This window comes from Taudactylus pleione, unplaced genomic scaffold (assembly GCF_031769625.1).
Source record: "Taudactylus pleione unplaced genomic scaffold, aTauple2 ptg000039l, whole genome shotgun sequence".
In the NCBI taxonomy this organism is placed as follows: domain Eukaryota; kingdom Metazoa; phylum Chordata; class Amphibia; order Anura; family Myobatrachidae; genus Taudactylus; species Taudactylus pleione.
Window position 1 is genome coordinate 2,531,648 of NW_028284441.1, and position 27,891 is coordinate 2,559,538.

Consider the following 27,891-nt stretch of genomic DNA (forward strand, 5'->3'; position numbering starts at 1 on the left):
CATGTCTGAACGAGCGAGCAAAACATACGCTCGTTTATTTGATAAAAACGCCCCCTGGCCGCTCGCACCATACGTCATGTCCGCTATTTATTAGATTAATCGAGTACATCGAACAGCGTATGAACTGCTCGCTATTCTTGTGGTTGGTTTTTTCAACCACAATCTTGCGAGCAGTTCTGGCTATAAAATAACCCAGTGACGTGGTCAATGACGCTGCTGTATTAATTATGCACACCCATAAAACGCCCGTTTTGACCTTTAAGCACGCCTGCGTTCGGATCTCCACTCCCCATTTTCAAACACCTTCCCCTGTTACCACCCACATACGCCTCATTCTGTCACTCAAATTAGCAGGCATTCGCTATATTGCGAGCACATGAATTTCGGCCGCACTGACTGGTTCGCGCATGCGTATAACGATCTGTACGCATGCGCAGATGTGCGAACATCGCTCGGAACGAGCGTACTGCCGCTAGCGAGTGGCTCTGAATGAGGGCCTAAGTCTGTTATTTTGATGGTTGGTGGTGTGGGAAATGCAATTGCAAACTAAATCATAATAAAGGTACAATGATAATCATGTGGTGCGAGGCTAATATGTTCTCCGGGGGCCATTTAGTGATTTTGCAAGTTATTTGGCTAGTCTGCCTAACGACGGGCAGCGGGCACCTACGTCGATGTGTGACACTTATGCCGGTGCAGGCAGCAGTGCTGCGGTTATTGTCACGGCTCCCATTAATATTGAAGATCGGGAAGGCTCCTCCCAAAATGAAGCAGTGCATGAGTCTAGATACGGACTTTACACTGTGTAGCGAGGGAGGAGTTTGCTGACTTCACGATCAGTGGAATTGGAAGAACCCTATCGGTGGGTAGGATTACCCACTTGGTTGACCAAATTTTGAGTAGTACAGATTGCAATTGCTTTTCGTAGGCCACCAACTTTATGGAAGTGATACATAAAATTTGGACCTTCTTCCTGCCAGCTATGGTGTGTAGCGTCTTTTATTTTATTGGGTGTTAAGAGGTAATGATGAAGGAATCTATAGGTGGCTATCAAATTTTGCAAACACACGGAAGCCATCATACTTAGGTCCATATTCAATTTGAGGCGAAAAGCCGGAATCCGCGGAAAAGTTTTGCCGATGACGTCATTTTGCCAGGCGGAAAAGTATTGCCGTATTCAATTTGAAAGGCTTTCCGCCTAGGCAGAAAGTCAATGCAATGTAATAGGCGGAAAAGTTTCGCCTATGAATAGCAGGCGGAAAAAAGTGCAGAATTGGGGATTTGGGTGCAACATTGCGGGAAGCCCCGTGCAGCCTTCAGACAGTCCCCCAAAGGTAAACTACGTAAAATAAAAAAAAAAAACACTTAAGAACACCCCAAAAAATCACTTTGAATTTGGGGGTGGAAAAAAAATGTTGGGGGACAAAGTTAAAAACTAGCAAACTAGACTCTGGGGGGGTCCCCAAGTATGCCCCAAGTGTTTTTTTCATTGCAGGTGCTTGCGGCAGGTGGATTTTTCACAATTTTTTAAACGTAACTTTAGCAACTTTAAATATGCTGGTCCCCATTTTCAAGTACCCCAAATTTGCTGGGATAAGTTATTTTCTGCAAAAAAACCTCCCGAATACTATTCTGTACCACTTATACAAAAACACTATTTAGCTGCTATTGAGCCCGTTTAAAAACACCAAATACCTTCAGCAAGCGAAATCGCGGGGTACCATAGCTAACCCCCATGTCAAAGCATCTTTTGGGGGGTGTCAGGCTGATTTCCCCAAATCTGACAGGACTTTCTGCTTGTTTACGTTTCGCCGGGTCCCGTTTTCGCGTACTTTCAAATCAAATACGGGCATACGCGGGCACGCGCGCAATACTTTTCCACCTGCAAAACACGCGATGTAGGCAAAAAGTCCTGGAGGCGGAAAAGTATCGCAGGTCCGCTCAAATTGAATACGGCCTTAAGCGGCTTATGTGCATTCATGGAGAGACTGGAGAAATGACAGTCGGAAAACACAACTTGCAACATTTTCTTTGCATCAGTGTGTCTCCTCCATACATTATACTGTAAAGTTACAGCCCACATGGATCTTAAATCATTAATTAGATTAAACCTTTTTGTGGTTCTATTGGATTGTATGCCTGTCGAATACACTGGTATTCTTTCTACAATGGAAATCAATTATTGTTCAGGAAGTTTTTCCCAACACTGTTGCAGAAGTTCCCACAAATGTGTAGCACTTGTAGGTTGCTTTGCTTTCACCCTTCTGTCCAGTTCTTCCCAAAATAGCTTGATTGAGTTTAAGTCTGGAGACTGTGCTGGCCATTCCATGATTTGAAACCTACCATCTTATTGTTTTCCACGAAGGTAGTTCTGACATAGCCTGGAGGTGGGCTTTGGGTCATTATTTTGCTGTAGGATGAACCCTTGACAAATCAGGCGTAGACCATAGGGTATTGCATGGTGTTGCAAAATTGTGTGGTAGCCCTTTTGATTGAGAATCCAGCAAAAGAGCCCCAGACCATCAGGCTTCCTCCTTCATATTGACAGCTAGTGCCACCAGGGTCTGACGTATTGTAGCCATAAATTTAAAAGGGTAATGCTTTTAATAGCAAAACACAGGGGAATTGAGGAACCATCCTTTCATCTGCTCAACTAATTGCTTCCAGAAATTTCCCGGGCTGGTTTTCCCTCACACTCCACTCCTGCCACCCACAAATGGTCCCTTGCCTGTTAATCACTTTGCGAATAAGTTTGCTCACTGCAAGCAATATCGGTAATAAAACTTGACGCATTTGCAGTGCGACTCAGACCATTTCAGGTTATTTACTGGACTTGAATTGTGCAAATTTCAGTAAAAACTGGAAAATCGGGAGTGTTTTAAAACTTTTGACTGTTAACATATATTTGTATATGTTATGCAATATCTACTTAACCAGAAACCTTATTTGTTTCAATCCTACCTTTTGTTCTGTGTATATTTAAATAAGGCTCGAGCCTATTTAACCTTTGGCACTAGTGCTTATGGCCTAATTCAGAGGTGGACGCAAATGGGATCTTTGCTGTATCTTCGGTTGCAGTGAATCTGAGAAGATATGTTAATGCCACAGGAGCCATCTTTTGTAAAGACATATGTACTACCGATGGCTTCTCAGATCTGCCACTGGCGTCCGAAGCATCGGCTGAACATTGGGAATATCGATTTCACCATCAGCCCTATGAGCAAGCCTACATTTTCTCCGAATATCCGTCGCTATTGAGACGATGGTGCCAGAACCACTGCATCCAAAGATGTAGTTATTAGCTTCAGTATGCCCCCAAAACACAAGCAGCATGCCTACTTTTATACACAACTCCCCCAACTGCCCCAAATGCTTGCAGTCTGTCAATTAAACTGTTTCTAAGCTACACTGTGATTGTTGTCGCAAGACCATTGCGGCACATGCGCAGTGTGGCTCAGGTGCACTGGAAGTGGTACTATTTATAAAAGAGGTCCTGTGGGACTAATGCATGTAATTTTTATAAAGAAAAAAAAACTCCACAAAAAGGTGGACAATTTGAAATAACTATTATTAGCAAAGTTCTGTAAAATATATTAAGGTGAAGTTGAGAACTTGTAGGTTATGCCAATAGCCTACTGTATGGATTTGACAGGCTGGAAAATAATGATATTTTTCACACTGCAGTACACAATGCATTTGTAATTTACCCTTGCTCTCTAAAGTGATCTTTGCCTTATGCCAAAGTTACCCTGTCTCCGCTACAATGACAGCAAGAGGGTTATTTATGTGTGACTTTTACTTAAACATGCAATGTTGTTTAGGAAACACCTCGAAAATGCTGGTTTATCTGGGATTCCAGAAGTAGTACGGTGTCAGTACATGGAGTAAAAACTGAACCAAAGATTTTAAGGGGTAAATTACTAAAGTGAGAATTTTTAGAAGTGGAGATGTTGCCCATAGCAACCAATCAGATTCTAGCTATTATCGTCTAGAACAGGGGTGGGGAACCTTTTTTCTGCCAAGGGCCATTTTGATATATATAACATTATTTGCGGGCCCAGTGCAGGCCACACACGCTCCATGTAACATCAAAAGGGGCAGGGCCACAATTGCCTGTGATTAAAGCAATGCCCAGAGCATCCTGAGGATTCTCTGGGGGGCTGTAAGGGCAGCGGTGTGACCATCTGAAAGATCCTAAGGACTCCCCAGGTGGCACTGCTGCATAGAATCTGGCTGCAGGGTGCCATTCTAGGCACCCTGCTAGCCAGATGAGGCTAGCAGAAAAAAACTCAGAGGGCCATACCAAATGGTTCCACAGGCCTTATACGGCCCCCGGGCCTGAGTTCCACATCCCTGTTCTAGAAGGTGCTAGTTAAATGTTAAGTAGAATCTAATTGGTTGCTATGGGCAACATCTCCACTTCTAAAAACTCTCACTTTAGTAAATATACCTCTAAGACTTTTTTTCTGTGCTGGGCTTCACTTCTCATTTTATTCCCACACAGAGGTACTCTGGGCACTTTGCTTACCCTCCTTTAAAGGGAGACAGACCCACTGTGTGATAATATACATAGATGCTAGGCACTGCAATCTTTGATTGTTGAGATGCACTTTGGAAAAAAGATTATTTAGGAAGTGTATCGACACAATAGGTGAAAACATGTATTTTTGTAGTATCAAGGCTTTAAATACACAATATTTGTTTGTGAACTTTCATTTAATTATCTTATACAGACTTGTTGATAGATTATAGGATTTCAAGAAAACGTTTACACTTCAATTACATATTACACATTTGGGTTATACATTTGTAATTACTAGAACAGGTTATGCCGTTTTCTGTTTTCACAATAATTGAATGATGTTCCTGTTCCATCAGCTGCTGCTTGGGTTTTGGCCAAGCATTCCTACAAGACTTCATGGGACATGTATAATCCTGCTCTGGAACATAGGTGTTTCCTGAGAGTAATAAAACTTTGATTAAGCCAGGCATAATTTGCCCATATATTAATGAGGGAAACAGAAGTCATTGGGGGAGATGTAAGAAGCCCAGAAGCGGTATAAGTTAGGTGCGCTGATACCGCTTCTCCCCGATGTATGATCGGGGGTCTGGGCGGTAAATGACAGAGGCGCTATACGCCCCTGTCATTATCGGCGCTGCTGTCTACAAGATAGCGCAGATAGCCTGGTTCATGTACGAACGGTTAGATCGCCTGTCCGTTCGGCCCGCTGTATTTGTCGTTATCGACAGCTATAGCCTGGCGCTGCCCTATCTCCACAGCAGAGACAGCGCTGTCCCTGCTGCCGGCTCCAGGCTGCGTGCAGGGATCTCGCGATACTTGTGAGATCCCGCGCATGCTCAATGGAGCCGGCCGGGACAGAGACACAGGGCATCAGCACTAGGCTGATGCGCTGTGGTCTCTAGCGGGTAGAGCCAGAGGGGGGAGTTAACGCTCCCCCTCTCCGGCCGATGAGATGTTCTTACATCTCATCGGTAGTGCTTCCTGCAGGAAGCATTATAGCGGCACATTAAGTGCTGCTATCATACATCTACCCCATTTTGTCAGGTCTGTAGGCTAGAATGCCACTGACACTGATGAGGGTATTGTGTGTAGCTGAGTCTAAGGATTTTACATGCACTGGTTACAAATTTACAGACAGACTTTGGATGTTCTCTTTTAGGGACATATTTATAAAAATATGTGCCCTGCCCCTGGAAACTAAGAATCCTTATCACTGCAAGGAGGAATCTTTTTTCGGGTTATTGTATTAATATAAATTGCCAGGATACGGGCTCCGATAAGAGCTTGTCCCGATGATTAGTAAGAAGTAAAGTAATTGCATATGCATATGGTTTGGGCCCCAACTAGTCAAAAATCTTTCTATTGGCATAGGTTTCACCTCCAGCCCACTGAAGAGGGATCGCAATATCCCTTTCTTGGTAGGGCTGCCCCATTGAAGTTATCGGACTAACGTCATCTGAAGATGGTGTCACGGTTAGCCCATGCATGCAAGTCCCAAAAGACTACACTTTGCGGACTTTGGGCCTGATTCAGAGTCGGACGCTCTCACAGAGCGCTCGCTCTCACAGAGCGCTCGCTCTGAATCAGGGCCGGCCCTCTGTTTTTTAAGAGCGGCCCTCCTGGCCGCTCGCATAGCTGTGTGTTACCACCCACAGCTATAGCGAGCGGCCAGGAAGATGGTCGCGATGGTCTTGACCATCGGGCTTGCGCCGAGACTCTTGTGGTAGGGTCTCATTGCCGCAAGCCCTAGAGTGCTTTCACTTGTGATGTCACTTGTTTAGTGCTTCACTTGTGATGTCAGTGGGGCCGGCCCCAGACGGTAGGCGTTCCCATGGGAACGGCTCTGTCTGGCCAGCCACGCCCCCAGCCACACTCCCTTTGGTACGAGACCCAGAGCTATCCGGGTCTTGCGCATGCGCACGACGGAGCCAGCTCCGTTGTACGCATGCGCACTGGGCCACCATCGACCCGCTTGCGAGCACTCAGCGCTCGCGAGCGGGTCTGAATCAGGCCCTTTGTTACATACTGTCCTCATAGAAAACTATGAGGAAGGCTGCTGCAGTACTGGCAACTAAAAAGCAGGAGATATTTCTCTGTTTCATTTTAGAGATACTTAATTCCACTCTTAAACAGAATTGCTTGATAAATAGGCACCCTAGAGTAGGGGGCAGGATTTTATTACCCATGCTAAACAAGACATCTATGCTGAAACATATATAGTTAAGCTTAAAAAATGGACATAAAGCTGCAGAAAATGGCCTTGGAGAGAGATGTGTATGGAGATAAAGTACCAACCAATCAGCTCCTAACTGTCATTTTTCAAACACAGCCTGTAAAGATACAGTTAAGAGCTGATTGGTTGGTACTTTATCTCCATCCACTTTATATTTCTCCAAGGCTTAGTGAATAGACCCCAATGTAGTTGTTATTTTACTTTTGGCAGAGTTTATGGCCCTGAATGCCCTGCTAGAGGGCAAGTTGATACTTGGTTCTCCCAACCCCCATCCTTGGTGCACCATCCCCACCATCCTACAGTTTCTCATTTATGAATGATCAGGATTTTTGTATACAGGGCATTCTGGCATATTCTGGCACTCAGTATATCTGTTATTAAGCTTGGTGCATGTTTAGGATTATCGGGATATATTACTAACTAATAAGGGTGATTTATCAAAACTTCTAAAGAGAACAAGTGGAGTTGTTGCCGTATGGCAAGTTGCAAACAACCAGATCTGAGTTATCATTTATCTAGTACATTCTATAAAATAATAGCTATAATCAGATTGGTTGTCATGAGTAACTCCTCCACTTGTTAACTTTAGATGGTCTGATAAATCTCCCCCTAAGAAAGTGTCTAGGAAGTTTATATCTGTAACTTCTGCAAATAAGCATTAGCTATCTTGCCATAGATGAGCAATAATCAGACAATGCCACCACATGACTGCCCTCATCAGCAAACAAATTGGCAACAAAGTGGGAGCATAGGCATATTTTACAGTGGGTGCAGACTGTGTGGTGCATACGGGCCCCGAAATACTGTGGCATCATCTTTCCAGTGACATCTTTGGGAAGATGCCAGTGCGTAGTTACAGCAAAGACCAGTTGCTTCCTTGTGCGTATGTGCCATCTACCCAAATATCACTGGGAAGATGGAGCTGTGGAGGAGGAGGGACCTGCTTGCAGGCACAAGGTAAGTATATGTGGGGCTTGGGGGAAGCTAAGGCATTGCTAGGGGGTTTGGCGCCCAGGGCAAGTTCAAAAAGCGGTGCCCCGCATTTAGGTGACCTGGGCCTATTGCCCAGGGTCACTTATAACCCCAGGAGCACAGGCCTAATGCCCGCCTATCAGTGCCACAGGCCTGATTACCCCCCGGGCCTAGTGCCTGACAACCTGGTGGTCTAGGGAGGCTTATGATGGGAAGTCCTCATAGATGGCCTACATGTCCGGTGGGAGAGGCTGCAGTGGGGAGCTTCATTAACTCTTTTACTTTTCCACGAATGCAGCACTCTCCAGTCCTCTTCCCTCTTGATCCCGGCGCTTTTCTCTCTTGAGCCCTGAGTATTCTGGTCTCTTCCGTGGCTGTTGGAGCTCTTCACACGAAGACCACGTCCTTCGCCCGCCCCCAAACTGACAATTCCACCCACCAATGTCTGTTATCAGCTGCCGCAGGCCAAGCCAGCCATGGTGCGGCTCGCTGCAGCTGCTTTCTATTTACTGCTGGTCTGCGAGCTGTGATTGGTTATCGGCTGGTGCCAAATTCAAATTGCCGCCACTTTTAAATTGCTGCCGGTCTGTGAGCTACCCCCAACTTTTGCCTGTATAACCAGTGGGTTAAATAATAAGTTGTAACACATATACCCTTGCTGGGCCCCATTAAGGTTTGAAAGACTGGTCAGATCACCTTTGGGGTCAAACAAGACATAAATTGAGGGGCCAACTTCTACTTGTCATTAGTAGATGTATAATGAACCATTTATACCTTATATGGTAGTAATTGTAGACAGTTAGCCACATTCCAATAGAATGACCATTGTAAGCTGTGTAGAGATGCTAAGCATTATGGGTTAAGGATAGTGATGTCCATATTCTACACAAAGGGTTTTTGAAACAGAGTATAACTTCCAGACTTACTAGGATAGGTCATAACTGTATTTCTGTTTCTGAGTATATCTTAGTGCTTACAGAGCATGTGCAAGAAATAAGAATGGTTCATGCTATGCTGTACCAATCAGTGCTTGATACCCAATTTGTAACTAATATGGGCTTAATATCTGGAAAGCCAACACCCATACTATGGTATATAAATCAAGAGCTAGACAAAGGCTCTTCAGCTCGTGCATGGACCTGAGACTGCAGTATGGTGCCTGCAATGTAAATTGAATGACCTGGGTGTTGTGAAAATCCCCAGATGAAGATGCACTACATCTTATGAAGAAGATGATGAATCACCGGTGTTGACGGAATATATAGACAAAAGTTGAGTATAGGTATACTTTGTATGTTAATTGTTTGTTACTTGTAAATAAAGTGTGTTAATTTGTACTCACTCAAATGGTCACATGTGTAACTATTCATTTTGATCAGAACGAAACTCACAGTTATGCAGGCCGGCACCAAATGTCACCCGCCGCTAGTTCTTGACCGGTGCTGGGAACAGACACACTGTCCTAGTGACGGCCACTGATGTATCCCACTGGGGACACATCTCACCAGACTGCAGGACTTCCAGCGCTGCACTTGATCCCAACGCTGGATATTGCCCTGGCTGGTGGCACCCCCCTCTGCTTGGCCAGTCAGATAGAGCCCAGGTCAAGGCTCGTATTGTTTAACAGGCAATGCTCCTGATGGAAGGATATGCACCCCCCTTGTTATGCCACTGAGTGGGAGGCACTGCTCAAAGGGGGGCACACTGCACACAGGCCTCCCTGGGTATTAATATGCCCCTGTCTGGGTAAAAAAAGTGTGTAGCCGCTTGGAGGCCGCAGAAAATCTTCTGAATATTCTCACTAATGTTAACACAATTTTTTTTATGTTTCCTTCTCTCCTTGCAATTCAGATGGAGGATACTGATTTAGTGAACTTGTTGAAGTAAGTGATAAGATAATATAAGTCTTTCTGTTTGCGTGACTTCAAAATTAAAGAGACACAATTGTTAAGTAAAATAATTAATACATTTAAACAGATACTGTATGTAATATTAGTACTCAGTTCTGGCATAAAGCTAATAGCCATATCAATTACATAATATATAATAAGCATTATAATTATTAGGTATAAAAGTTTAATAAGACACTAGAATGGAAAATGTAATTATATACAAAATGACTATAGTGTCTGCACAATAGTACAGGTAAAGAGGTATGTTTTTAACGTAGGGCCTGATGCAGAGTTGGACTTATGTATTATTATATTCAAAACAAAGTGTGTTACCCTAAAGTTTCTAAAACACTGGACAATGTCTGGGTTCCACATCTATTTGTGAGATATTTATTCCTCTATGCATGTTTAACACATACTGTACTTGCCAATTCTCCCCGATTGTCTGGGAGACTGCCTGAAATAGTAACAATCTCCCTGAAGAGTCTAGCAATCTCCCTGATTGCACCTCATCCCCATCATGTAGCCGTTTTATATATATATATATATATATATATATATATATATAAAAAACAGACATACATACATTCAAAAGGGATGATTAGTATAATTTCCCTGCATTGGTTATAAGGGCCTGACTCAGACCTGCTCGCAAGCGCATAGCGCTCGCAAGTGGGTCGATGGCCAGGTACTGCGCGCCGCGTGCATGCACAAGCCCCGGAGTGAGAGAGAAATTATCTTGCTCCGGGGCTCTCTACAAACGGGGCGGCTGTCGATGATGATCGACAGCTCGCCCCGTTTTGTAGGTGGAGTGGGGAGGGTGGCTACACAAATGGAGGCATTCCCAAGCGAATGCCTGCTGTTTGTGGGTGGCCCCACTGACATCACCTGTTAGAGCCGGAAGCTCTTTGGGGCTTGCGGCAGACGAGACACTACCACAAGGGTCTCGTCGCAAGCCCCGATGGTCGCGATGGTCTCGACCATCAGCTGGCCGCTCGCTAATGCTGTGGGTGGTCACCCACAGCTTAGCGAGCGGCCACGAGGCTGCTCATTAAAAAAAACAAAAAACCCTGATTCAGAGCGAGCGCTCTTTCAGAGCGTCCAGCTCTGAATCAGGCCCAATGATCCCTATGGCTACATGCATTTTCTAAAAGGTATCAGTGTGTTTTCCACAACAAGTAGATCTTACTAACGCTTTGTGGCTCATTTATATTTGGATGTAAGTCAGGTTTATGACACGCCTCTCAGATGTAGCAGTACACACCCACTTTACCACCGCACTCATAGGTGCTGCTTTCACAATCTCCCTGAAATAGTTTTTCAAAAGTAGGCAAGAATGGTTTAACATGTACTGCTCCTGTTGGAAGGATATGGAAATTTTAAAACTGAAGCTCTTCAATACCCCATTTGTGGATTAGGGGCCTGATTTAGAGTTGAAAGCAAAAGCCATTGCCGCTGCAATCTCTCACGGATCAAAATTGTGCAAATATACTAATGAGCCATTGACCGTCCAGTGCTTAGATATGACCACTGAAAGCATCTCAGATCCGCCGCTTCCGCACAAAACCAGATACATCGAACGCTGATCAGCCTTCTGAGTTGTCACAGACACGGCAATGGCAAGGCTCTCCGTGCAAGAACGCAGTGGATAATTTATGCACGCCCAGTAAAGTGTTTAAATATTCCAAAATACCTGCGTTTTTCTAACCACCCCCCTTTACATGCCCCAAAAGCTGACTACCTGTCACTCAATTTATGAGTGAATTCTCTGAGCGTATTCGCCATTCAATTGCTTCGGTGCAAACTGCGGCTTTCACGTATGTGTAATGGCAAACAATCACTCAATGGGCTTGGATTCAGAAATGGACGGAAAAGTCGCACACAAGTGACTGTGCAATTCCGTCCCTCTAAAATGCAAATGCTGCAGGAGGTGTCAGACACCACCTTGCTGCATTTGTGATCCCAGCGTCGTGACTGAGGTCGTGGTCTGGCATCACCATTGCTACCATTGCGACTGATGACCTCCCGAAAAATGGGGTGACACCGCCTCCCGGATCCTTGTACGGGGACCAGCCATCCCCCCTCTTGTGACACCCGGCACGGGTAGGGGCGGTCAGGCTTATTGTGCGCAGCGACAAAATTGGGGCATGGCCTTGTTTTAGTCACTCGGGGGGGCCGGGAGATGCGGACTGCCACCGTGGACCAGCCTGTTTGCAGTGATGCAGTGCAGCACCAGTCTCCTGAGACTTTTGAGGCATCGGCGGGTGACACCCGGCTGCGGTCTGCACCACCCTTGCAGCCATGCCCCCAGTCTGCCCCCCAAATGCTGCAGCATGTCAATGCCTGCATTGGGGGGGAGCTGCATTCAAGATCGCTGGACCCATTGTGCACATGTGCAGAACTGATCCCGCACAGACGCAGTGCCAAAAACATCGGAGACGTGCGGTAACCATCGGGTTAGCTTACATCTATGGTTCAGGACCAATCTGCATTGTGTCCATGTCTGAATCAGGCCCGAAGCATGCAGAATGGAAAGCTGGAGAGCTGTCATAGCTCCTGTCCCATCACAAGTGCTCCCGGAGTGCTGGAATATCCAATGGATGAATCTCGCAAACTGTGGGACTCTTCGATACCAGGACCTCTGCAGTTCTGCATTTATTTTTGAGTTTGTTGTTCATTAATAATAATAAAAATCCCAAATAAGTGGTTTCGTTTTCCACCAAGCCAAGACATTTATGATGCCCATACCTGTGCTACCATATTTAAAACAGAAAAACTTTAGGCTTATTACCATATACTGTATAACAGCTACTGGGTACAATACACCCTGATTCTTCTAAACAGCCCCAACATTATTGAAAACTCCTGACCCCATTCAAAAAATATGATAATAAGGAGAATCTGCCCTGCAAATAGAACTTTAGTTGTATCTCCAATAATGATGTTATAGTCTGAACTTCGATCACAGTTTAAACATCTCATAAGCTTAAAGCTGAAAACTGGACACATTTTACACTTCACAGTATTCCTTCCATTACGTGAATGTGCCAAGGCAATGTCTAAAGCTGGCAACAGGTGTGTTGGAACAATGGATCGGCCGGCTGGCAGATAGACCAATCAATCCAATAATTTGGTCAGTGTTCTGCACAAACGAATTGGTTAGGTACCTAAACCTAACCTCCCCACCTAGTGCCTAAACCTAACTTCCCCCTCCCCACACCCTAAACCTAACACCCCCTACCCCAATGCCTAAACCTAACCTCCCCACCTAGTGCCTAAACTTAATCTACCCCTCCCTGCACCCTAATCCTAACACTCCCTCCCCGGTGCCTAACCCTAACCCTCTACCTAACGCTAACCTCCTCCTACACCCCGATACTTACCTTCGGGATGTCAACGGTCGGGATACTGGTGCTGGGATCCCGACCTGTCAGGATTTTGTTGCCGGTATTTGGACCGTCGGCATCCCGCACAATGGAATGCCGACTACATCCCAGAAATATCGCCTGTACACACTGGCCGACGGCCAGCAGATATATTGGCTGATCAATTGATCGGCCAGTGTGTACCCAGCATAAGGTATGCAAAATATGTAGTTATGAATCGTCCAATCAAAGCCTTGATTGACTGATTGCAACCTGTATAAAACCAGCCTAGAACAGCTGGTTAAAACTTGCATTGCTAATGATTAACTCAAGAGAGGCCTCCACATTACACAGACACAAGTGATAGATGGGTATATGTGATAACACACGCAAGGTTGTTCTCACATGTAAAAAGTCATTTATGTAGTCACACCTCCGTAAGAGGAAGGCCAATGAGCCTACAGATCTGTAGTAGAATAATGTGCTTGCCAAATAAATACAAGATCTACAAATATTTACCAGTATAGCCCTTTGATACAGTAGGCTATCACATGATATCTATTTGATAAGTGTGTCAATACAACTGTGGACACAACAGACAAAAAGCTGTAAAATAACAATCAAGTAGAATGATCCAGGTTATCGGTGATATATTTGAGTACCTATTAATGTATCTTTGTACCAGCATCCATAAAATGGGTCTGATAGGAGCTTCATACAGTACATAATATACATATTGCAGGATCATGCTTAAATTAACAGAATGCCTGTATCCATTGTGCTATAGTTTCAGTGGTAGAGTCTTGTTAGTAAAGCTGCTTGTGGGCATCTTAATTTAGATGTTGTTTAGTCCTTAAGTGTTCACAACTAATACACGCTATAAGCAGAGTCACGTTGTTCTAATGCGCAAAGACCCCGATTAACAACCTATGGGTTCTAGGCTACACACAGCTGGGGCCCCCTTCTGCTATTCTGCTTGTAAAAATGACACTTAAAATGGGTTACAGTAATTCAGGCCCCTCAGTGTACAGTGACCCTAGACTGGAGCCTAGTTTGCCTATTATATGATCCTGCTCTGAATGGGATGTATTAACTGCAGAAGTGAAGTCCTCTGCTTGATAAGCACAGCTGATTGAGTGCTTTGTCTTATAGTATTTAGTCTAGCCTGCACAATATGTATTTGACTAGTGAAGAGTAACAACCCTCATGCAGTAACTTGCTCGTGTTGTAAATGTACACGATTACAAGATAATTCCTTGAGTGGCATTATCCTTCAGACCAAAGAGGCATTTTTCCATTATGAAGAGAAATGTCAGCTCACATGTCTATTGGACAGAACTCGGGAAAGACATACATTTTGATATTTGCTCTGGGCTGATTCTGAAATGACCAGAACCCGGTTATACATCCAAATCCTTTTATGTGTTAATTAGAAGCAGGGAAGTCAAACATAGAAATGGTAAATATATAAATACAATTTCCAAAACAAGATGTGTTTTATTTCTAACGTTGGTCACATAAGCTGCATTCCATGAATCAAGGACGTGCTGGTTTAGTTCCATTATCGGCATATCTAGAAGAGACCATTAATAGTACCTATTTCAAGCTATGTTATCAGAGGTCTTTATTGTTGAGTTAAGTTGGGTATACACTTAACGATGCGTGTACCCAGCGTTGCGATGGACAAAAGCACCGCTGACAGGCAGACATATCGAGCGGCCGGTACACATTACACGATTCGGTGCCCGACCGCCCGATACGTCGGCACCAGACGCATTTCACTGCATAGGGCCATCAGTCGTATCGTCAGATTGAGCTGCATGTAGGGACAACCTGACAATGCGACTAACGATCAAACGGGAGCGCGCTTTGTTGTTAATAGTGCGTACACTGGCTGATATTAAAGATGTGTCAGTCCCAATCTGCCAGATCGGACCACATTCTGTCTACATATCGGCTAATGTATACCCAGCTTTATGCTGGGTACACACTGGCTGACATATCGGGCGTTCAATTGAACGGCCAATATATCACGTGCACGTCGCCCAATGTGTACATACGATATGTCTGTGAACCACATCGTTCACAGACATATCGCGTCGGCTGTGCAGCACAGCCAATGGCAGATATATATGCACATCATGCTGTGTGTATTGGTGGTTAGACGACCCGAGGTGGGCACAACGCGTCCACCTGCCAGCGGAACCTGAGGTCAGATGGCGGATGATGGTTGTTCAGTGTGTATGAACAACCATCATCTGCAGATCAGTCATTCTGCAGATATATCTTTTAGGTGTGTACCCAGCTTTACACTCCTTTCCTCATTATAATTGTTTTATTAACTGCTTGAACACTTGAAGGTTTGTTACTGTACATGCAGCATTTTTCACTGTAATTAGACAACAAAACATCAGCCCTTGCAAGAAATCTCAGTTTAAATCTTATCTAACTGCCTGGAAAACAATGGGTGGGACATGTTTACAAGCCTTGCTTGTAGGACAATATACAAGGTAACCAAACAGCAATAAAGTGCCTAACTGGTTCATACTAAATCAAAGACACTTAACAAAAAGCTACAACTGTATACAGCTAAACTAAAAAAAAAAAATTGTAATAGAATTTAATGAAGAATAAAGAGACCATACAGTTACACTGAGAAGATTAGCAAGTTAACTATAGATGCAAGAAAATAACGTAGAGGCTAAATAAATGCTACATTTAGAAGCAAGCAGCACTTAAACATAATCATAACATAAACAGTGAGTCAAGTACAGGTAAAGTGTAAACTATATACATAATCTGTAAATATATTGTGTTTAGAGTATGTACCTTATATACACATTACTAAATACATATTCCAATACGTACTACAAAATGATGAACAAAAACCCCCAAAAATTAGATGTTGTATAAACAAACTGTACAAATGAATCCAGGGTCTACAAAAACATAAACATAAACCCGTAAAGTTGTTTTGAGAAAGTTTAAAAAAATAAAACTTTAAAAATATTATCTTAGAAGAATAACTTCTAAAACAATGCATACCTTAAATGTGGTGATAGAAACGCTCTCCCCGTGTTAAAATTCAGACCTTTTTCTGAGCGATCCCAATTAGAGGTGTGCCTGTAATACCTGTCTCCTGAACTGTCAGGTAAATGTGACTCAGGTTTACCTGTGAGAGCACTGACTGCAAATGAAGTGTATTGAAAAAAAAGATCACCAAGCCCAGTTTTCAAAACTGGGAGGAGCGGAGTTTGCTGTGCCCTCTAGGGCACCAAACAGGTTTGTCCTACAAATTCTTCTGTCCTTGTCTTTTTCGGTTTCTAAGTGGGCATACAGTAGCTGCCACATTCTTCAAATTCTCACTAAAGGAGTCATCACAGGTATCCCGGAAACAAGCACCTATCACCTATTTTTTAGTAACGTTCCATGGCCAGGTTGAACTGTTGTATCATTTGACTTTTTCACTCGCTGCCACCTGTAGATTTTTTCACAAACTTGTTTTACAGCTTTTAGGAAGGAATAAAACAGTCTTAAGCTGTTCAAACACTATTTGTTGAAAACACACTTAAAACAGGGCTCAGCCATAGCAAAAGTCTATTTTGGCACCAGCAACACTCACAAATATATAAAAAGGTGCAGGAATCTAACAAATTGGAGCTATTATTAGCACAGGAGCGGCCTCACTGGGTCTATCTTGGCCCCTTTAGGAACAATTGAGGATTAATCATACACTGGCAACCCTATGTTGCCATTGTCCCTGTTCAATCTACACTCTTTGGCTACAGACATTGTGAGTTGACCCCATATCCATTACCTTTGCGGAATGGAGGAGAAAAGATTTACCCTACTTATAACCTTTAAATTGGCGAGGATGTGAATAGAGAAGCTATTTTGTATGATTGGAAAATACTGGATACAATTTCTACTGGGGGTGGTCGGGGAAACGCAGGCGTGCCAGTGTGTTCGAACGCCGTTGCAGGGGCGTGCATAAATTATGCACTGTGATTCCTTACGCCATTTGATGTCTCATAGCGTGCGTGGAAATTAGCAATTTCTAAATAAGGTCAGGGCTTGTGTAAGTGTGCATGAGGCTGCGATGGTGCTCTATTGTACCGATGGTTTCGCTATTCTGCTAAACATTACACATGTGTGTAAGGTAAAGTGGGCGTCCTTCTGTTGTGCTGAGTTTGCATCGCAATGGATTAGCTTGCTATCACATTTGAACTGCGTGCGTACGGAATATTGCGATCTGTAGTTAATCAGGCCCTATGTACTAAGCCTTACAGGGAGATGTACTAAGCCTTGAAAAGTGATAGAGTGGAGAGAGATGAAGTACCAACCTTTCAGCTCCTTTCATTTTTCAAACACAGCCTGTAACATGACAGCAGCTGATTGGTTGGTACTTTATCTCTCTCCACTATATCACTTTTCAAGGCTTAGTACTTCTCCCTGTAGGATAAAGTGGAGATGAAGTACCAACCAATCGGCTCCTAACTGTCAATTTCACACAGCCTGTAACATGACAGTTAAGAGTTGACTGGTTGGTACTTTATCTCTCTCCACCTTATCTCTCTCCAAGGCTTAGTACATCTCCCCATAGACGTAATTGATGTTTCATAGGAGGTGCAATGTTACTTCTTTTCCAACATTCCTTTCGTCCTACTTTTCCTTTCCCTTTATCCTTGCCTTCATTTATACTCACCATTTCTCCCACATAAAGTTACCATATAAGAGGATACAAAGACCACACACTCTGATATTGTCCTCTTGAAATAAAATGTTTTGAAACACGAAACATGGGCTCAGTATTTCTGGCACTTATGCCGAGGTTTCTTGTATGCCTGTATGGATACTTCTCTAATTCATCTAGAAATGGATTATTTAGAAAGATCATGACCCTTGTGGGGTTCTGCTTGAATTAAATAAATGTTTGGTATTACTAACATTTTGCCCAGGATAAATACACACTAGTGACTAGTCACTCTAACCAGTGATTGTCATTTATTCTATTTACGATCCACCAGCTGTAGGTAAAACAATCTCCTGGTTATTATGAAATGTATATTCCACTTTTAGTAAGAAAGTTGTATTAGTTCTAACTAGTTCATCATTATCACTACCCCGCCCACTCGCCTGCACGGTTACACCTGGCCAATCCCACTGTCTGTCCCCTGACCCCCCCACCACCCCCCCGCGCCCACAGAGCTGCAGCTGCCGTGGGAGTCTGTGACCCCCGCTCAGACCATGCAGCCCTGCCGTGTCAGTCCCCCGCTGCCACTGTTTTGCCCTCTCCGTTGCTCCTGGCTCACAGGAGGAGAGCTCGGGAAGCCAGGATGGAGCTGCATTAGGGTAAGAGGACACACCAGGGAGGGATATTTTCAGATCACTTTGCTGCATCGTATGCTGTACGCCATCTCAGGATGGCGTCATGTATCACTGTCAAGTCCCGGGAATTTTTTTTTTCCGGAACTTGATGAATTACATTATTTCCACATTATTACCATACTATAGTATGGGGACTGTGGAAATTATCAGGGGACAATTGCAACCAGGAGATATTAGTGATATCTCCTAAATTACATGAATGATTAATTACCCTGATACTTAATCTCTACAAAAATAAGTGAAAATCTTAATTTTCACCTACTTTTGAAGAAATGAAGTGATGATGAGTAGACCCCTCTGTCAGTAACTGAAAAACCTCCACATGCAGAGACCATTCCCTTGGAATAACTTGCTTATGGATCATCATATCGACCACTATATTCTCTTGCCTTGAGACATGCAATGCCAAATATTACTGTAGGTTTATTTCTGCCCAAGACATCAGCCTTGCTACCTCCATCATAGCTCTGCTTTTAGTGATTTATGAGGCCACTACTGTAGTGTTGTCTGAGAATAATCTGAGATTTCCACAGAAATCATTGCTGAAACTGTTCAACTGCTTTCCATACTGCGCTCATTACCACTTTATGTACAGTGCATCCGGAAAGTATTCACAGCGCTTCAGTTTTTCCAAATTTTGTTATGTTACAGCCTTATTCCAAAATGGAATAAATTCATTTTTGTCCTCAAAATTCTACACACAATACCTCCATAATGACAATGTGTAAAAAGTATTTTTTTGAGATTTTTGCTAATTTAATAATAAATAAATAAATAAAAAACTAAGAAATCACATGTACATAAGTATTCACAGCCTTTGCTCAAAACTTTGTTGATGCACCTTTGGCAGCAATTACAGCCTCAAGTCTTTTTGAATATGATGCCACAAGCTTGGCACACCTATCTTTGGGCAGTTTCGCCCATTCCTCTTTGCAGCATCTCTCAAGCTCCATCAGGTTAGATGGGAAGCGTCGGTGCACAGCCATTTTCAGATCTCTCCAGAGACGTTCAATCGGATTCAAGTCTGGGCTCTGGCTGGACTCAAGGACTTTCACAGAGTTGTCCTGAAGCCACTCCTTTGATATTGTGCTTAGGGTCGTTGTCCTGGTGAAAGATGAACCGTAGCCCCAGTTTGAGGTCAAGAGCGCTCTGAAGCAGGTTTTCATCCAGGATGTCTGTGTACATTGAGCATTCATCTTTTCCTCTATCCTGACTAGTCTCCCAGTTCCTGCCACTGAAAAATATCCCCACAGCATGATACTACCACCACCATGCTTCACTGTAGGGAAGGTATTGGCCTGGTGATGAGCGGTGCCTGGTTTCCTCCAACATAAGGCCTGGCATTCACACCAAAGATTTCAATCTTTGTCTCATCAGACCAGAGAATTTTGTTTCTCATGGTCCGAGAGTCCTTCAGGTGCATTTTGGCAACCTCCTGGCGGGCTGCCATGTGCTTTTTACTAAGGAGTGGCTTCCGTCTGGCCACTCTACCATACAGGCCTGATTGGTGGATTGCTGCATAGATGGTTGTCCTTCTGGAAGGTTCTCCTCTCTCCACAGAGGAATGCTGTATCTCTGACAGTGACCATCGAGTTCTTGGTCACCTCCCTGACTAGGGCCCTTCTCGCTCAGTTTAGACAGCCGGACAACTCTAGGAAGAGTTCTGGTGGTTCCAAACTTCTTCCATTTATGGATGATGGAGGCCACTGTGCTCATTGGGACCTTCAAAACAACAGTGATTTTTTCTGTACCCTTCCCCAGATTTGTGCCTCGAGACAATACTGTCTCGGAGGTCTACAGACAATTCCTTGGACTTCATGCTTGGTTTGTGCTCTGACATGCACTGTCAAATGTGGGACCTTATATAGACAGGTGTATGCCTTTCAAAGTCATGTCCAATCAACTGACTTTAAATTGTAGGAACATCTCAAGGATGATCAGTGGAAACAGGATGCACATGAGCTCAATTTTGAACTTCATGGCAAAGGCTGTGAATACTTATGTACACGTGATTTCTTAGTTTTTTATTTTAATTACATTTGCAAAAATCTCAAAAAACTTTTTACACATTATCATTATGGCTTATTGTATGTAGAATTTTGAGGACTAAAATTAATTTATTCCATTTTGGAATAAGGCTGTAACATAACAAAATGTGGAGAAAGTGAAGAGCTGTGAATACTTTCCGGATGCACTGTATGTTGCATCAATTTTCCTGTCCATGTCCCTTGTGCCACCTGTGAGGAGATAGCTCCACAGTTTGTTAAACATTTGAGATTATTGTCAGTATTAACCATTCTGGACCAATGAGGGACATTTCCCGTGCTCTTATTCTTGGGTTTTGCCATCAGCTAAAAGACATCTTGTTGGTTCTTGATAGACTGTTGATGTGATCTACAGAAGCCTGTTTGTGATATGACAGAGTTAACAGTTCTAGCTGCCATCTTGCCCAGGGAATCAACCATATGGTGGAGAAAAACAAACCACAAATGTGAATTCTCCTTACTGTTGTTCACTGATGGATCTGTAATTGTTGTGCCAAGTGCTTTCTGTTGAGACCCTTTTCCTCTGATGGTCAGCTTGTTCAGAATTTATTTGCACACCCAGAAATTGTATTTGCTGTGCGGGAATGAGCTGAGGGGGTCATTCAGACCTGTTCGCGAGCAAAGGACGCTCGCAAACGGGTCGATGTTGCCCCACTGTGCATGCGCACGACGGAGGGAGCTCCATCGTGCGCATGCGCGAGACCCGGACTGCGACAGCCAAGCTGTCGCTCCGGGTCTCGCACCAAAGGGGGCGTTCTGTCGATGTTGATTGACAGCACGCCCCCTTCGGTGGGCGTGCCTGCCAGACGGAGGCGTTCCCATGGGAACGCCTACCGTCTGAAGCCTGCCCCACTCAGTGGGAGTGATTTTGACTCTGATAGAGCCAAAATCACTCCAGGGTTTGCGGCAGCGAGACCCTACCGCAGGGTCTCCGTCGCAAGCCCGATGGTCGCGATGGTCAAGATCATCGCGACCATCATCATGGACGCTCGCTATAGCTGTGGGTGGTAACCCACAGCTATGCAAGCGTCCATGGGGACGCTACAAGAACATGTAGGAGGGCCCTGATTCAGAGCGAGCGCTCTGATCAGAGCGTTCAGCTCTGAATCAGGCCCTGAGTCTTCAAACTGTTCACAGTCTAGACATGTTTATGCAGAATGTTATCACCTGTACCGTCTTAATATTTACAACATGTTTCGAACTTCCTATCCCCGGGATGTCATCCAAATATGGTCATATCTTGATACTTGGCTTTCTTAATTCTACCACTAATGTCAACAGTGTTTTTCTACTTCAGGGTCCATAGGGTATCCACAGGATACCTTGGGTATAGGTGTGACGTCAGTCGCAGGGCACCAAAGAGTTAAGCTTTCAGCCTCCCAGGATGCACTAGGTCCCCCTCCTATACCCCGCCCCCGGGCCAAGGCACCTCAGTTTAGTTTGGTGCCCGGCCGGAGTCGGGTGCACCTGTTGGAGTGGGGGCTAGAAGAGCCCCTGAAGCTTATTCTTCATGCAGCTGTGGCTGCACAACTGGATGTACAGCATGGACAGTCAGTCCTGACGTCCATGCTGTCTTCCCTACACCCCGCCGGTACCAGAACGCCGGTACTGATCCGGGGATGCTGGTGGGCGTCTGGGGTCACAGCTAGCGGTGACCCCAGATGCTCCGGACCATGGCCGGATTCAAGGGGGACAGAGGTAAGCAGCGGGGTCCCGCGGTGGGTCCCCGCTGATCACATGGTCCTAAGTCCCCAGGCAGGGGGCTCCCTGGGGACTGGCTGCAGCGTGGAGCCAGGCGACCAACCTGCGCTTCCACTACCCCCTGGGACAGCGGACCGCAGCAGAGCGGTAGCGCTGCGGCGTCCCAGGGGTTAAATGCATGCCAGGGGAGCGCGCCTTCCCTGTCTCACAGCCGGCGCCTCCCCCGCTGCACACAGCCCTCTCTGCATGCTGCCGACTGGTCCTGTGGCAGCGCTCCTCCCCCAGGCCAGCCTCCTCTCTGCTCCTCGGCGGCCATCTTCTCCAGAACGCATGGTGAACGCTGCTGGAAGCGCTGGACGGAAGCATCGTGGTCTGGGTCCCCCCGCATACCTCTCCTCCGCTGTGGTCAGGTCTGTGTATGCAGCGCTGTGTCCTACCAGGCCCTGTGTCTGTGTAGTTGAGTGATCAGCGCTGTTAGTGCAGGAATTGTTATTTCTCTGCATTGTATGTGACTGTGCTAGCGCTGCTGCCTGTAATCTTTTCTTCATCTAAACTGTCAGCTTTATTACTGTCCCTGTTCTTTCTGCTACAGCCCTTGCGGTGCGGTGCTGCAGGGTGGTCTCTCGCCTATTTAATACTTAATTGGTGAGAGAGGTCACATACGTGGTGCCATCATGTCTGAAAGTGATTTTCCCCTCCGGCTACAGTGTACCACGTGCAAAGTACCGTTAGCGGAGGGGGAGGGTAGCGCGGAGGGCCTTTGCCGGCAGTGTTTGTCCATGGCGCGGCCTATTACGGTTACAGCACCGGTACAGGAGCCGCCCTGGGCTTGTTTCGCTCAGGCGTTAACAGCTTTAGTGGGCCAGTTAGCTCCGCAGCCCGCGTTTACTCCGATGGGTTTGTCCCAGCAGTCTGTGGTGTCGTCACCCATGCAGGGGTTCCCACGACAATTGGTGGTACCCCACAGTCTCCCTATTTCCCCGCTCCCGGGTTCTCAGGAGCCAGCGTGGGTTAACTCCCTGACGAGTTCTGTAGGGAACTTGTCGGATGTGTTGCAAGGGGAGTCTGTGATGCGGTCTCATAAAAGGCCGGTGGCGTCTCTGTCCGCTCCTTATGAGGATGACGAAGGGACGTCTGATGATGGGGAGATTCTAGATCCTTACGATCAGGAACCTCTCCATACTAAGGACGCTGATGCTAAGTCCAAAGTATATATTCCTGGACTTATTCGGGCGGTCCGCACAGCCTTGGTGATTGAGGACGAAGTTCCCCCAGCGGCTAAATCTAAGTATGCCTTTTTCAAAGATGTGAAGGGCGATGCCACAGTCTTTCCTCTTTCGGGTCAGTTGGTGGACCATTTAGAGGAGGCGTGGAAACAACCTGGCAAAAGATACCAGCCGCAGAGACGCCTGGCGGTGGCTTATCCGTTCGCGGATAATTATTTTGCGAAGTGGGAATCCCCTCCACAGGTGGATTCTCACGTGACCCGTCTTGTCCGTAGTGCCACATTGCCGATGCCATCCATGTCCTCCCTTAAGGATGCTACGGACCGCAAGGTAGAAATCTGCCTGAAGTCCGCTTATTCCCTTGCAGGGGGGGCAGCACGGCCGGCTATGGCCATTTGCTGGGTTGCCAGAGCGATGGAGCGCTGGGCGGATTCATTAGAGGCTTCTTTTGAATCCGACTGTCCGGCCGATCAGGCGGAGTTGATTGGCAATCTCCGTGATTCGGCCACCTACATCAACGAGGTGGCTCTAGACATTAGTACTCTGGTGTCTAGAATTTCTTCAGCAGCGGTAGCTGCTCGTCACACCTTGTGGCTGCGATCCTGGAAGGCGGACGCAGATTCCAAGAAAGGTCTGGAAGCGTTGCCGTTTACCGGAGAAGTTCTCTTCGGTCCGGATCTGGATAAGATTGTGGCCACGCTGGCGGCAGCCAAATCTGCCTGTCTCCCGTCGGCCGCTGCTCCTTCTGGTTCGGGACCATCGTCCTTTCGGTCATCTAGGGCCCAGGGCAGGCCCAAACCACAGTCGTTTCCTCGACAGGCTGGCCCTAAGAAATCGGTCAAGCCCCGGAAGCAGGCATGGAGTACCAGACGTCCGGCCCCCAAGCCAGATGACAAGCCTGCGGCCTGACGGTCCGGGCCTCCCTTTGGGGGATCCCAGGGTGGGAGGCCGCCTGCTACAGTTCGCCCAGTGTTGGTCGACCACTACGACAGACACTTGGGTTCTGGAGGTGGTTTCTCACGGATACGCCCTCTCCTTCCGGCACAGACCCCCGGCTCGCTTCTTCACCACGGGTCTCCCATCAGACCGGAACAAGGCTACGGAGCTGCGGAAGGTATTGCACACTATGCTCCAGGCTGGAGTTATAGTGGCGGTTCCATTCTCCCAGAGGGGCCAGGGTTTCTATTCAAATCTATTTTTGGTACAGAAACCCAATGGGTCATATCGTCCGATTCTCAACCTCAAAGCACTCAACAAGTCTTTGCGGGTCCCGAAGTTTCGGATGGAGACCCTACGGTCCATCATTCTGGCGCTGGAACCTGGGGACTACTTGGTGTCATTGGACATACAGGACGCTTACCTGCATGTCCCTATTCTTTGGCGCCATCAACAGTTCCTCAGGTTCGCAATCAGCAGCGACCACTTCCAGTTTCGGGCGTTACCTTTTGGCCTGGCAACAGCACCACGTGTTTTCACCAAGGTGATGGCGGTCATGGCGGCTTCTCTGCGGCTGCAGGGAGTCCGCATGTTGCCGTATTTGGACGACCTGTTATTGGTGGCAGGATCTCCAGAGCTCCTGTTACGCCACTTGGACCTGACCATTGCACTGCTGCAACGGCACGGCTGGCTAATCAACTGGCAGAAGTCCACTCTAATCCCGTCTCGGAGGATTCTGCATCTTGGAGCCTTATTGGACTCGGGACAGCAAAGGATCTTCGTGACGGAGGACAAGATCTCTGCTTTACAGTCAAGGGTGCGTAGTTGTCTGCACAGCCGCCGGGTGTCCTTACACTCGGCGATGAGGTTACTGAGCTCCATGGTGTCGGTGTTCGACATGGTGGAATACGCCCAGTTTCACTCCAGACCTCTGCAGCACCTGATCCTGTCCAAGTGGAACGGGCTGACTCAGTCTCTGAAGTCCCAGACGATTGTGCTCACCCAGGAGGTTCACCTGTCCCTTACGTGGTGGTTACAGACGACCCACCTCAACAAGGGACGTCCGTTCTGGGTTCCAAATTGGGTCCTGTTGACAACGGACGCCAGTCTTCGGGGCTGGGGAGCAGTTTCGGGTCCACACTTGTTCCAGGGCAGGTGGACGCCGACAGAAGCGGAGCTTCCAATAAATATCTTGGAACTCCGTGCGGTCTTCAATGCTCTCCAGCAGGCACAGCGGTTTCTCCAGGGTCGCCCGGTGCAGGTCCAGTCGGTCAACGCTACCACCGTGGCCTACATAAACAGGCAAGGAGGAACTCGCAGTCGGGCGGCTCTCGTAGAGGTCTCTCGGATCCTGGTTTGGGCGGAGCGCAATCTTCCGGCCATATCAGCGGTCTTCATCCCGGGAGTGCTCAATTGGGAGGCGGACTTTCTAAGTCGCCAGGACGTTCATCCGGGGGAATGGTCCCTGCACCCGGACGTTTTTCAACTACTGGTGGACAGGTGGGGTCTTCCAGAAATCGACCTCATGGCGTCCCGGCACAACAACAAGTTGCCGGTGTACGGGTCTCGCACAAGAGACGAAGGGGCGTCTCTGGTGGATGCTCTGTCCGTCCGGTGGACGTTCCGGTTCGCATACCTGTTCCCTCCGGTCTCCCTTCTTCCACGGGTAATCCGGAAATTCAAACAGGAAGGAGGGACGCTCCTGTTGATAGCTCCCGCGTGGCCCAGACGGCACTGGTTCTCAGACCTTCAGGGTCTGTCCGTGGACATTCCTCTGCGGTTGCCGCTACGACCGGACCTTCTGTCTCAGGGTCCTTGCCTTCACCCGGACCTGACTCGGCTGTCTTTGACGGCGTGGCTGTTGAGACGGCCATGCTGAGGTCCCGGGGGTTTTCCAGCTCTGTGGTGCGTACCATGTTACGAGCTCGGAAACCGTCTTCCGCGAGGATATACCATCGCGTGTGGCATACGTTCTTCCAGTGGTGTCGACAGAGAGGTTATGCACCGCGGGAGTTTCGTCTGTCTCGGATTCTCGCCTTCCTGCAAGCGGGACTAGATCATGGGCTTCGCCTTGCTTCTTTGAAGGTACAGGTTTCGGCCCTATCTGTCTGGTTTCACCGTAGGATTGCTACAATCCCGGATGTGCGCACCTTTATGCAGGGTGTTCTCCGCATTCAGCCGCCCTTTGTTCCACCTGTGGCGCCTTGGGATTTGGCTGTGGTCCTGAGGGCTCTCCAAGGACCGCCGTTTGAACCACTGGGCTCAGTGGATCTTAAATGGCTAACAGCTAAGACTGTTTTCCTTCTGGCCATTGCTTCGGCCAGACGTGTTTCTGAGTTAGGGGCTCTTTCTTGTAGACCCCCTTTCTTGGTTTTTTTATGGGAACAGGGCAGTGCTCCGCACTCGGCCCGAGTTTCTTCCCAAAGTTGTTTCCCAGTTTCATATTAACGAGGAAATAGTTGTTCCGGCCTTTAACTCACCGGGTCTTTCCGTGGGTGAGGCCTCTTTGGATGTTGTGCGGGCCTTAAGGACTTATGTTGACCGCACTTCTTCGTTTAGGAAGTCGGACGCTTTGTTTGTCCTCTTTGGCTTCCGTAAAAAGGGTTGGCCTGCTTCAAAGCAAACTTTGGCAGCCTGGATCCGTATGGCTATTTCTGAAGCTTATCTTCATGAAGGCCTACCGGTCCCTCCTTCTCTGAAGGCTCATTCCACTAGGTCTGTGGGTCCTTCGTGGGCAGCTCGACGTGGTGCCTCGGCAGTTCAGATCTGCAAGGCTGCTACGTGGTCTTCTGTCCATACCTTCGTGAGGTATTACAGGTTTGACACCTTCGCCTCTCAGGATGCTTCCTTCGGGCGGCGGATTCTCCTTTCTGCACAGGAGCGTCCCCACCCTTAAAGGATACTGCTTTGGGACATCCCCAAGGTATCCTGTGGATACCCTATGGACCCTGAAGTAGAAAATATGAGATATGGTAAGAACTTACCCTTGTTATCTCTATTTCTACGAAGTCCATAGGGTTCCACAGGACTCCCGCCCTGTCGCACCTGTGCTGCAGATGGGCTTTGCTCTGGTCACCGGTTTTCCGTCTCCCTCTGGTGAGAATGTGATTCTTGTATGTGTCCAGATCTTTGTTCTCTCTCTTCCTTCTCCTCCTCCGGCCTATGGCTTGGTAACTAACTGAGGTGCCTTGGCCCGGGGGCGGGGTATAGGAGGGGGACCTAGTGCATCCTGGGAGGCTGAAAGCTTAACTCTTTGGTGCCCTGCGACTGACGTCACACCTATACCCAAGGTATCCTGTGGAACCCTATGGACTTCGTAGAAATAGAGATAACAAGGGTAAGTTCTTACCATATCTCATATTTTTTAAAAGTTTCTTGGACACATTGCCTGGCTGAATGCCAGACAGGTTAATTGTTTCATTATAAAGGCCCTGAGAAACTTTAACATCAAAGTATTGAAGATCTATGGATATAAGAGAGTCTTCTTTGCTGCTGGCCATGAGGGAGGATAGAATAAACTAATTCCATTAAAAACTGTCTGGCATTGACAAATTTCTCCTCAGGTCCAGAATAGTGGAAAAGGCTTTCTTTAAAATGCCTTGACAGATAGT

General features: G+C 46.6%; 1 protein-coding gene across 1 annotated transcript in view; it reads right to left on the bottom strand.

The window, feature by feature from the left end:
- ZNF185 (zinc finger protein 185 with LIM domain) overlaps positions 1 to 16,160 on the bottom strand; it is a 215,351-nt gene extending 199,191 nt beyond the window's left edge. Inside the window, exon 1 of the mRNA XM_088452925.1 lies at positions 16,030 to 16,160. The gene's annotated coding sequence lies outside the window, so the exon portion shown is untranslated. The remainder of the gene's footprint in view (positions 1 to 16,029) is intronic.
- Positions 16,161 to 27,891: the final 11,731 nt, after the last annotated feature.